The sequence below is a fragment of the Thalassophryne amazonica genome, chromosome 15, assembly GCF_902500255.1.
Source record: "Thalassophryne amazonica chromosome 15, fThaAma1.1, whole genome shotgun sequence".
Taxonomy (NCBI): Eukaryota; Metazoa; Chordata; class Actinopteri; order Batrachoidiformes; family Batrachoididae; genus Thalassophryne; species Thalassophryne amazonica.
In genome coordinates, this window is record NC_047117.1 from 41,085,448 (window position 1) to 41,098,530 (window position 13,083).

The 13,083-nt window shown below is 41.8% G+C and overlaps 1 protein-coding gene across 1 annotated transcript in view; it reads left to right on the forward strand.

The window, feature by feature from the left end:
- Positions 1–3,639: 3,639 nt before the first annotated feature.
- Positions 3,640–13,083, forward strand: part of mycbpap (mycbp associated protein) — a 234,329-nt gene continuing 224,885 nt past the window's right edge. Inside the window, exon 1 of the mRNA XM_034189060.1 lies at positions 3,640–3,658. The gene's annotated coding sequence lies outside the window, so the exon portion shown is untranslated. The remainder of the gene's footprint in view (positions 3,659–13,083) is intronic.

A 13,083-nucleotide genomic window follows, 5' to 3' on the forward strand; every position in this document is an offset into this window, starting at 1 on the left:
GTTGATCTTTTTTCACCAAGCTGCTTGGCAATTGCCCTGTAGCCCTTTCCAGCCTTGTGGAGGTCTACAATTTTGTCTCTGGTGTCTTTGGACAGCTCTTTGGTGTTAGCCATGTTAGTAGTTGGAGTCTTACTGATTGTGTGGGGTGGACAGATGTCTTTATGCAGCTAACGACCTCAAATAGGTGCTTCTAATTTGGAATAAGTGGAGTGGAGGTGACTTTTTAGAGGCGGACTAACAGGTCTTTGAGGGCCAGAATTCCTGCTGATTGGCAGGTGTTGAAATACTTATTTGCAGCAGTAACATGCAAATAAATTATTTAAAAAATCATACATTGTGATTTCTGGATTTTTTTTTTTTTTTAGATTATGTCTCTCACAGTGGACATGCACCTAAGATGAAAATTTCAGACGCCTCCATGATTTCTAAGTGGGAGAACTTGCAAAATCGCAGGGTGTTCAAATACTTATTTTCCTCACTGTATATATTACGAGCTGAGTTACCCGTTGTACGCATGGGTAATGGAGAGGAATTGTAGCCATGCAATACAAAATCAGTTGCCAGCTTCAAAAAGTAAAGATCTATGATGTAGAGCTTTAAGGACTTTATGAACTTCCTGACCCGAGAAAGGTACAAATTTGAAAGGTTGACCAGTGGACATTAGGAGGCCTTGCAAGATTTCACAGCAACAGATCCCACAGAGTCAAACAAAGAGCCAGACGATATAAAATGTTTGTTAAAACGATTCAACATCTACATCCTATCATAGACAGGAACAGTATCCTTTAAAACATAAGTAGGTAGAACCTGAGAGCTTTTTAGTCACCGAGAGAGATTTAATAACATTTCAAAATTTCCGTCCTAGTACCAATTTGTAGTGAAGCCTCTTGCATGTCTTTTTAACCTCACAGCGGAAAAGAATGAAATTCCCTTAGTACGAAAACTACAGGGTGAACACAAAAACACTCCTTGGTTTCAAATATTTATATCAAACGTTACATGAATAATTTTCTAATTTTGAAGAAGAGCCTACAAAAGAGAAAAAAAACTTGAGTTTCTGCAACCGTAGATACCAAAATTGTAAAATTATTCATACAAAGTGTTGACACCCCACTGTTAGTTATACTCTCAGGGGTGGCCTGCTCTGGCCACCAGAAGATCCAGTATTAATTTCACTAAGCGCTTTTAAATCCAAATTGAGAGCACTTGAGTCCAGCTCCATAATATGCACTTGCTTTTATAGTATGCTTGTAATTTAAATTTTTATCATCTTTTTATTTGCCTTTTGTTTGTGTCTGTGTAACGCATAACTGTGCTTTGTATTTGCTGCTGTTTATCTTGGCCAGGACGTTCTTGGAAAAGATGTTCTTAATCTTAATGGGAGTATTTTAGTTAAATTATATACGAGGGCTGTCAATAAAGTAACGGTCCTTTTTATTTTTTTCAAAAACTATATGGATTTCATTCATATGTTTTTACGTCAGACATGCTTGAACCCTCGTGCGCATGCGTGAGTTTTTCCACGCCTGTCGGTGACGTCATTCGCCTGTGAGCACTCCTTGTGGGAGGAGTCGTGCAGCCCCTCGTCGGAATTCCTTTGTCTGAGAAGTTGCTGAGAGACTGGCGCGTTGTTTGATCAAAATTTTTTCTAAACCTGCGAGACACATCGAAGTGGACACGGTTCAAAAAATTAAGCTGGTTTTCCGTGAAAATTTTAACAGCTGATGAGAGATTTTGAGGTGATTCTGTTGCTTTAAGGACTTTTCACGGTGCGAGACGTCGTGCAGTGCTCTCAGGCAGCGTCATCAGCCTGTTCAAGCTGAAAACCTCCACATTTCAGGCTCTGTTGATCCAGGACGTCGTGAGAGAACAGAGAAGTTTCAGAAGAAGTCGGTTTCAGCATTTTATCCGGATATTCCACTGTTAAAGGAGATTTTTTTAATGAAAGACGTGCGGACGGATCCGCGCAACGGGACGCAGCCGACGCGGTGCGGCGGCACAGGAAAAACACCTCCATGTTGATAACCATTTGTAAAATCCAGGCGGCTTTTGATGGCTTTCAGTGGAGTGAGTATATGAGAAATTGTTTAACACGCAGGACATGTTCCAACTTGTCCTTAAGGCTTTCAACAGAGGTGTTTTTCCTGTGGCGGAGCATCGCGGCGGCTGCGTCCCGACGCGCGGACCCGTCCGCACGTCTTTCATTAAAAAAATCTCCTTTAACAGTGGAATATCCGGATAAAATGCTGAAACCGACTTCTTCTGAAACTTCTCTGTTCTCTCACGACGTCCTGGATCAATAGAGCCTGAAATGTGGAGGTTTTCAGCTTGAACAGGCTGATGACGTCGCCTGAGAGCGCTGCGCGACGTCTCGCACCGTGAAAAGTCCTTAAAGCGACAGAATCACCTCAAAATCTCTCATCAGCCGTTAAAATTTTCACTGAAAACCAGCTTAATTTTTCGAACCGTGTCCACTTCGATGTGTCTCACAGGTTTAGAAAAAATTTTGATCAAACAACGCGCCAGTCTCTCAGCAACTTCTCAGACAAAGGAATTCCGACGAGGGGCTGGACGACTCCTCCCACAAGGCGTGCTCACAGGCGAATGACGTCACCGACAGGCGTGGAAAAACTCACGCATGCGCACGAGGGTTCAAGCATGTCTGACGTAAAAACATATGAATGAAATCCATATAGTTTTTGAAAAAAATAAAAAGGACCGTAACTTTATTGACAGCCCTCGTATATATATATAAAAAAAAGAAGTTATTGATGGGATTTGAACCCACAAGGTTCTAAGTAAAAGACAAGCATTTTACCACTACACTATAAACACAGTTAAAGAATTTTGATGTAAAACACCTAAACTCAAGAAAAACAGAAACGTATTTAATAAAAAAAATAAATAAATAAAAATAAAATAAAACAAAACGATATGTAAAAGAGGAAGTAAATTTCTGAGCTATTTTCCGGCCTAACCCCCGAATATTGGCCGATGTTAAACTACACAAGAGGTAAGTTGGAGCAAACTTTGCCACAAAGAGATCTGTGCTGGACTGATTCTGTCTGCTTGTCTTGAATCAGCGATTGGACACAAACACTTCAAGTTCAGTGGCTGAGAAAAAAGGGGGCTGGAGATAATTATCATACTGTACAAACTACGTAAAATACGCGCGTCGAGAAGTGCACGTTGTGTGCATCTGAACGGCGTTTTTTTAAAGGGCTCCATTGCAGCGTAAAAAACGGTGTATTGTTTGACACATTACGGCGCATTTAACGGCGTCGTCTTTAATTACGGCGTAAAAGGCGCCGTAATATCTGACAAAACGGCGTTTTTTTTGGTGAAACGCGACTGAAAGTGGCGTAATTGTGGCACTGTTGGCTTGCCATACGTGTGTGCGCTGTGTGTTTGCCTGCCTCCTTTTCCGCATGAGTGGATTAGGTGGGCGGGGACCACAGAGCTGTATTCCCCTCGTCTACCGGGAGCTGAGACAGTCCTCAACACACACGCTGAACGAGTAGCAGAGAGCGCATGAGCTACGTGAGGTAAAACGCTTCTCCTGGCAACGCTAAACAACAGTCAGTCACTCGCAGCACGCGGCGCTGGACTAGCCCACTGCTTTGGAACATTGATGAAAACGTAAAGAAAGATCATCCAGGTCAGCTACAAACGTCACTATGTCCATAGTTATTTATTACGGTCTCCAGAATTGTTGTATTCTGTGATCTTCAAAGTCAGTAGTCTTTTACTTATGCCAGTATTTAGGGATTAAGTATAGGTACGGTCGGACATCCGGGACCCTGATGCGCGCGCACATAGCAACGCGCATAGTAACCAGTGAGCCACTGAAAACAAACCGCTGTCGTGCTCATTTCCTACTTGACGTTCTTCACGCTTGCATTGTTCTGCCGCGGCCTTTTCTACTTAATATACACTTGCACTGGTACCTACAATCATGAAAATATAGACGTGGAATGGACGTGCGCGCCTCAATCTATTAGCGTCGCTCAGGACAGGAAGGCACCATTACTAAGGGTGGAGATGTGCAGATCAATAATAAACTGCCCGCTTTTTTTGCACTAGCGTCGCTATTTCTTAACGGATTTTAATAATTGTGGGCTTGTTTTAAAGCCCTTTGAAAGCTCTTTCCAATGAACCCATACACGCCTGGGTAGAAAAAAAATGTTTGATGTAAAGTGTGGAAATTTGGGGAATTTAGTGTGTTTTTTCCTGTCGTCATAATTCTCGATGGATTTTTTATAAATGAAGCCTTGTAAGTTGTATTCAAGCTGATTAAAAGCTTGGATAAAAAAAGCTTTATGTATTAAAATATAAATCTTAAGTATGCCTTGCCATTGTGGTCATTTACCTTGCTGCTTTTTCCACTGCTACTCTTTTAATCTTTTAATGACAACAATATATATATATATATATATATATATATATATATATATATATGATTTTTACTAGCATTTTATTACAAGTAGATAGAAAGCTATTCACCATCCCTGGTTCTGAAGACCAGGCACCTAAGTGGCTACTCTACTCTTTTCTACTCTCCTATTTTACTCTTCCTTTTTAGATATTTAGATATACAGTGGTCCCTCGCTATGACGCGGTTCACCTTTCGCGGCCTCGTGTATTTTTTTAGTCCAATTTTGCATGTTTTTTTTTTTTTTCTTTACAGCGCATTGTGTTCTGCATCCTCATCAAGCAGGCTGGTCGCGGCACCGCGAAGGGAGAGTACGCGTATTGTGTTCTGCGTGTCTATAAGAATCTTCTCGCCCAGAAGAAAAAAGAGCGCCAACAACTACCCATAATTCTGTTCACTCAGAAAAAGACACCTGCACCGAGGTGTCACTCAGTGGAAAAGCACGACAGCGACGCGGCGCCAGGACGAAGAGGCACAGTCAGAGGAACTGTGAAATACTGGTCAGTCACTATTAATAATTTCTTATGTGTCCAACCTTGTAGGTTGATCGTTAAAATTAAATTTGTTAGTTCTAAAAGCCATCATAATTATTTATAGGAAAATGTTCTATTTTTATTTCTCAAAAAAAAAAATGTTTGGGCCTGAAAACAGGTTGGTCTTATTTTTCTACTAAGGTTTGAACTTTGAGAGTGTTTACACATGAGAGAAAAGTGAGAAAATGTTAATGCCTGTTTGAGAAAAGTGTATAAAGTATGTAGTGAGGGGTTTTATAGCCTTAAAACATCTATAATAAATGTAAAAAATAGCGCTGACTACTTTGCGGGTTTCGCCTATTGCGGGCTATTTTTAGAATGCAACTCCCGTGATAAACGAGGGACCACTGTACCTTTATATACAAGCATAGTTCCACCATACAATTGGAATATAATATATAAGATATACCTTACTGAATTTTCATATCATATTAAACAACAACTGCAAGTATGTATGTATGTATGTGTGTGTATATATATATATATATATATATATACATACACTCAACAAAAATATAAATGCAACACTTTTGGTTTTGCTCCCATTTTGTATGAGATGAACTCAAAGATCTAAAAGTTTTTCCACATACACAATATCACCATTTCCCTCAAATATTGTTCAAAAACCAGTCTAAATCTGTGATAGTGAGCACTTCTCCTTTGCTGAGATAATCCATCCCACCTCACAGGTGTCCCATATCAAGATGCTGATTAGACACCATGATTAGTGCACAGGTGTGCCTTACACTGCCCACAATAAAAGGCCACTCTGAGTTCAATCTAGAAGACATAAATGTAGGGATCAGGGTCTCAGCATCAGCCATAGACAGGATGGGACGAATCTTCGCTATATTTCGCAGGTGGAAGAAAGCAGTCCTAGTAATATTTCTAATGTAAGTAAGTAAGTAAACAAACTTTATTTATATAGCGCTTTTCGCAGACAGGGGTCACATAGCGCTTTACAAGGTAAAACAATAAAAATATACAGTAAAAATACACACTCTGTACTAAAAGATTATTGGCCATGAAAAGCCTGTTTAAAAAGTAGAGTCTTTAGTTGCTTTTTGAGCATCTCAACAGAGTCCAGTGATCGCAGGGACAGAGGGAGTTCGTTCCAGAGACAAGGCACTATGGCTTTAAAAGAGCAGTCTCCTCGAGTTTTAAAGCAGGTTCTAGGAACCATCAACAGGTTCTGACCTGAAGATCTGAGGCTGCGGGCTGACGTGTAGGACTGAATCAAGTCAGCAATGTACAACCCCTGGCGATAGTTATGGAATCACCAGCCTCGGAGGATGTTCATTCAGTTGTTTAATTTTGTAGAAAAAAAGCAGATCACAGACATGACACAAAACTAAAGTCATTTCAAATGGCAACTTTCTGGCTTTAAGAAACACTATAAGAAATCAGGAAAAATAATTGTAGCAGTCAGTAACGGTTACTTTTTTAGAACAAGCAGAGGGAAAAAAATATGGAATCACTCAATTCTGAGGAATAAAGTATGGAATCACCCTGTAAATTTTCATCCCCAAAACTAACACCTGCATCAAATCAGATCTGCTCGTTAGTCTGCATCTAAAAAGGAGTGATCACACCTTGGAGAGCTGTTGCACCAAGTGGACTGACATGAATCATGGCTCCAACACGAGAGATGTCAATTGAAACAAAGGAGAGGATTATCAAACTCTTAAAAGAGGGTAAATCATCACACAATGTTGCAAAAGATGTTGATTGTTCACAGTCAGCTGTGTCTAAACTCTGGACCAAATACAAACAACATGGGAAGGTTGTTAAAGGCAAACATACTGGTAGACCAAGGAAGACATCAGAGCGTCAAGACAGAAAACTTAAAGCAATATGTCTCAAAAATTGAAAATGCACAACAAAACAATGAGGAACGAATGGGAGGAAACTGGAGTCAACATCTGTGACCGAACTGTAAGAAACCGCCTAAAGGAAATGGGATTTACATACAGAAAAGCTAAACGAAAGCCATCATTAACACCTAAAGAGAAAAAAACAAGGTTACAATGGGCTAAGGAAAAGCAATCGTGGATTGTGGATGACTGGATGAAAGTCATATTCAGTGATGAATCTCGAATCTGCATTGGGCAAGGTGATGATGCTGGAACTTTTGTTTGGTGCTGTTCCAATGAGATTTATAAAGATGACTGCCTGAAGAGAACATGTAAATTTCCACAGTCATTGATGATATGGGGCTGCATGTCAGGTAAAGGCACTGAGGAGATGGCTGTCATTACATCATCAATAAATGCACAAGTTTACGTTGATATTTTGGACACTTTTCTTATCCTATCAATTGAAAGGATGTTTGGGGATGATGAAATCATTTTTCAAGATGATAATGCATCTTGCCATAGAGCAAAAACTGTGAAAACATTCCTTGCAAAATGACACATAGGGTCAATGTCATGGCCTGCAAATAGTCCGGATCTTAATCCAATTGAAAATCTTTGGTGGAAGTTGAAGAAAATGGTCCATGACAAGGCTCCAACCTGCAAAGCTGATCTGGCAACAGCAATCAGAGAAAGTTGGAGCCAGATTGATGAAGAGTACTGTTTGTCACTCTTTAAGTCCATGCCTCAGAGACTGCAAGCTGTTATAAAAGCCAGAGGTGGTGCAACAAAATACTAGTGATGTGTTGGAGCGTTCTTTTGTTTTTCATGATTCCATAATTTTTTCCTCAGAATTGAGTGATTCCATATTTTTTTCCCTCTGCTTGGTCTACAAAAAGTAACCATTACTGACTGCCACAATTTTTTTTTTTCCTGATTTCTTATAGTGTTTCTTAAAGCCAGAAAGTTGCCATTTGAAATGACTTTAGTTTTGTGTCATGTCTGTGATCTGCTTTTTTTCTACAAAATTAAACAACTGAATGAACATCCTTCGAGGCCGGTGATTCCATAATTTTTGCCGGGGGTTGTAATCGGGAGCCTGACCATGTAGTGCTCTGAAAGTCAAGACCAAGATTTTAAAATTAATTCTGGAGGCAACAGGGAGCCAGTGGAGGGATTCCAAGATAGGCGTGATGTGGGCTCTCCTGTTGGTGCGGGTCAGAAGCCTCGCAGCAGAGTTCTGGACATACTGCAGCCGATTTAGCTCCTTACCCAGGCAAGTGAACAGGCTGTTGCAATAGTCCAACCGTGTGGAGACAAAGGCATGGATGATTTCCTCTAATTCTTTCTGTGACACCAATTGTTTAAGTTTGGCGATATTTCGCAGTTGAAAGAAGCAATTCTTCACAAGCTTGCTTGCGTGCTGAGCAAGAGACATTCCTTCATCGAAAATAACGCCAAGGTTTCTAAGGCTTGTTTTTGCCATTAAGCCCAAGTCACCAAGGAGCCTCCTGATAACAGGAACAGCACTGTCAGGGGCAACAATAAGTGTCTCAGTTTTTTCAGAGTTTAGTCCCAGACGGTTCAGTTTAGTTCAGTTTATGGACTTCTGAAATCTTAAAGGAACAGTACAATTGTAAGTCATCCGCAAACAGGTGGTAGGAAATATCCCTAAAGCCCTGAATCATCTGGCCGAGGGGAAGGACATACAACTGAAACAGCAGTGGCCCCAAAACAGAACCTTGCGGGACACCATACTGTAAGGCTGCTGTTTTCGATAGTTTATGGCCAGCCAACACACTAAAGCTCCTCTCCTCCAAATATGAGGCAAACCACTTCAGCACGGACCCCGACAACCCTACCAGATCGCGCAGCCAGTTGACCATAATGCTGTGGTTGACGGTGTCGAAGGCTGCGGACAGGTCTAGCAGGACTAGGACCGTGCATCTTCCTGCGTCAGTGGCCATCATGATGTCACTAGACAATTTCAGTAGTGTGGTCTCGGTGGAGTGGTGTTTCCGAAAACCTGACTGAAAAGTGTCATAGATGTTGTGCATCTCAAGGAAAGACGTTAATTGTTTTGCGACCACTTTTTCCAGTATTTTTGCTAGAAAGGGGAGCTTCGATATTGGCCGGAAATTCTTAAGCTCAGACTGGTCCAAGTTAGGCTTTTTGAGTCTTGGTTCCACCACAGCATGTTTAAATGAGCTAGGAAAGAGACCGGATGACAGAGACATGTTGAACATTTTCATGACCCATGGCCTGATTGAGTCAAAAGTATCTAAGAAAAGCTTGGAGGGAAGGACATCAAATGGGCATGAGGTCAGGTTCATTTTAGTTGCAACTGCTGCAATGTCTTCTAGTGACACTCGGTTGAAAGACGACCAGACCTGTAATGGCAGTTCAGGCCGGACTGGGCCAGACCACAAGGGGTCAGTAAAGGCATTTTTTATGTGTCTGACCTTATCAACAAAGAACTCCAAGAAGTCAGTGCCATCTGCTTTACAAAGCTCAGAGGTTGCAGAGGCAGCATGGGACACGAGAGAGTTAATTGTGTTAAAAAGCACCTTCGGATTTCCCTTATTGGACATTATCAGGCGATGGAAATATTTAGATCTTGCCTCTCTTAATGCATCATTTAACGTGGAAATAAGGTCCCTGAGATGTAGCCTATGGACCTCAAGGTGCGTGGATTTCCACAAGCGCTCTGTTTTCTGACACAGTCTTCTTAACTCCAAGATACTGTCATTTATCCACGGACATGACTTCTCACGGACATTATTTGTTTTGAAAGGGGCCACCAAGTACAATAATGTGGCACAGTGAGAGTTAAAATGATGCATAAGTTCATTGACATCCGTACAGTCATTAAAAGCAGTGGGATCAAATAAGGCACAAAATCTGTCAGCTGTAGTTTGTGTAATGATCCTCCTTTCTGCCCTTTTAGAGACAGGCCTAGGCTCAGGGGGAACATCAACCTGTGAGGAACATGAAGTCCAAGCTCTCCCTGGTAAAGAGCTTGTTGAGAGAAAAAGCTTTATTTGCTATAGAGCGCGCATTCAATAGACCAATCCGACTTGATGATGTCTTCCCTTTCGCGTCAGCTGGGTGGAGCGTGATTGGTCGCAGCCAGCTCCCACAGTCACGTGGTCCCCGGCTGTACCGGCGGATCAACTGTTTCTCCGTTGTTGTTGGTGGTGGTGATGGTGGGGCCTGAGGCCAAGATGAAAGCTGGGGAGACATCTGAGAGCACGAATGCCATGGAGCCGTTCCATGTGGAGGCCAAAGGACAACGAAGGATCAAAAATTACCCCAAGGTTCTTCACTTTGTCAGTGTGATGTATGACACACGAGCCGAGGCTGAGCGTTAACTGGTCAAATTGATGCTGATGTCTCACTGGACCAAGAACCATCATTTCAGTCTTATCAGTGTTTAAAAGTAGGAAGTTTCTTGACATCCAACTTCTCACTGCTGCAAGGCAATCTTCTAAGGATTTTATGTGAACAAGATTACCAGCAGTTATCGGCATGTATAACTGAGTGTCATCTGCATAGCAGTGAAAGGTAATCCCAAAACGCCGCAATATGTGCCCAAGGGGTGCTATATAAAGGGAGATAAACAGGGGGCCTAAGACAGACCCCTGTGGAACCCAAAATTTCATGTCACTAAGGTTAGAGGTAGTGTTACTGTACAAAACACAGAACGACTGGTCAAGTATGATGTCAGCCATGCAAGGGCACTCCCAGTAATCCCAAAATGATTTTCCAGCCTGTCAAGTAGAATACGAGGTCTGTCAATAAAGTATCGTACCTTTTTATTTTTTTCAAAAACTATATGGATTTCATTCATATGTTTTTACGTCAGACATGCTTGAACCCTCGTGCGCATGCGTGAGTTTTTCCACGCCTGTCGGTGATGTCATTCGCCTGTGAGCACGCCTTGGGAAGGAGTGGTCCCGCCCCCTCGTCGGATTTTCATTGTCTGGAAATGGCGGAATGAAAAGGACTTTTTTTCCATCAGAATTTTTTCAGAAGCTGTTAGAGACTGGCACCTGGAAACCATTCGAAAAATTTATCTGGCTTTCGGTGAAAATTTTACGGGCTTCACAGAGAATAAGGACTTTTACTACAGCTTTCAGGACTGCTTTAAGGACGATCGGTGCGCCGCGCTCCGAGCTGCGATGACGCGGCACAAACCACTGGATCATTTCTAAACGGATGGCTCTGTGGATACGAGACCGTGGTGTGCTCTTTCTCTGGTTATCACAAGAGCTGGACATCAGCCATTTTCCGGCAGATTTCACTTTTAACAAGAGATTTTGTCATGGAAAGCCGCGCGGAGGCTTCGCGCGTCACGACCGATTTACTGATGAAGCGAGACAAAGGAACACCTCCGTTTCGGAGTGTTAGAGGACAAGTTGGGACATGTCCAGCTCTCCACAATTTCTCTTATACTCACTCGACTGGTAAGCACTGAAAGCCGAGATAGACATGTCCCAACTTGTCCTCAAACACTCCGAAACGGAGGTGTTCCTTTGTCTTGTCTTGACTGGTCCTTAAACAGTTTTGTTGGTATAGGATCAAATAAACAGGTTGTGCTTTTTGTTGACATTACGAGTTTTGTCAGTGAGATACTATCAAATTCTGCGCCCACCTCAATAGCAGTGTGTAGTGGCTGTGTTAAGGCATGCCGGGATATGTTTAACCTGATGTCTTCTATTTTCTTCCCAAAGTAATCCAGGAAATGTTGTGCTGTAAAAGGAGAGCAAACTACAGGTGGTTTTCCATGCATAAGTGTTGCCACAGTGTCGAACAAGAACTTTGAGTTATGCTTGTTTTTGTTGATCAAATCAGAGTAGTAGGTCCGCTTTGTAGCCAGTAATGCATACTTATAGTCTAAGATAGCATCACGCCACGCAAGGTGAAATACTTCTAATTTTGAACGACGCCATTTCCGTTTTAGACCTCTTGCTTTATGTTTGAGGTCACGCAGATAATCATTGAACCAAGGTGACTGTGATTTGGGGGAGCGTGGTTTTAACACAGGTGGTGCAATCATGTCGAGTGTAGTTTTGAGCACTGAGTATCCACAAGTCTGTCTACTGACTGGGTATTTGTCAAATGTGAAGCTAAGACATCAGGCAGTCTAGCTTCGAGTTCAGTCTTAGTTGAGGAGTTGATGCATCACCGTAATGATATATAAGGTTGTTGTTCCACTAAACACAGCAGCGAAACTGTAAACTTAATAAGTGAATGATCAGACACCACTGATGTAAGAGGCATGATGTCAATATTCGTGACAGCAATACCACGTGCGGGAACCAGATCCAGGGTATTTCCACTAATGTGCGTTGAATCCCGAATGCATTGCCGAAATCCTAATACATCCACAATTTCCATAAATGATTTGCAGACGGGATCAGAAGGCTTATTTATATGAATGTTAAAGTCACCAATGATCAGAATGTTATCTACACTAGTTGACAAGTTAGAGATGAACGCACCAAATTCATCAAAGAATTCAGAATATGGGCCAGGAGGCCTATATACAGTGACAAAATAATACGACTGATTTTTATTCTTCTGACCTTGGCAATGTGTAATATCCTGAGCAGAGTGGAGAATCAGATGCTCAAACGAGTTATATTTGTGACCCCCAACAGCTAATAAGCTAAACCTAGATTTATAAATAAGAGCAACACCCCCGCCTTGCTTCGCATCACGAGGGACGTGACTAAATGTATATGCTGGTGGGCAGGCCTCAGTTAAGGGGAGGACAGCTGTAGGTTTAAGCCAGGTTTCACATAGCCCAATCATATCTAAGTGATGATCAATAATTAGATCACTGATCAACAATGATTTTGAGGACAGTGATCTTATGTTAATGAGACCCAGTCTAAGGACCTCAGTGGGGTTGACAGTTGAACTGTTTGGGTTTAGGGGTGGTTCCAGAGTAGCATATATAAGATGCCTAGAAGTAGGTTTAGGTTTGAGACATTCCACGCGCATTGTAGGTAGCAGACACGAAATCTTTGCTATTGATGGAACATCCACTGGGCCATCCTCAATTTCAACATCATCCAATATAGTAATGGGTATTAAGTTTGTAAAGCGTATCCCTCTATGATTTTTATGGGCACGACTACGGAAGCAGGCCACAGTCTCAACTTGTTGAAATTCCTTCCCTGGCAAATAAACTGCACCTTCACCATAGTGGATTTTCTGCACTAAATTCCCAGCTAAGCTAATGGATTCCACATCCACA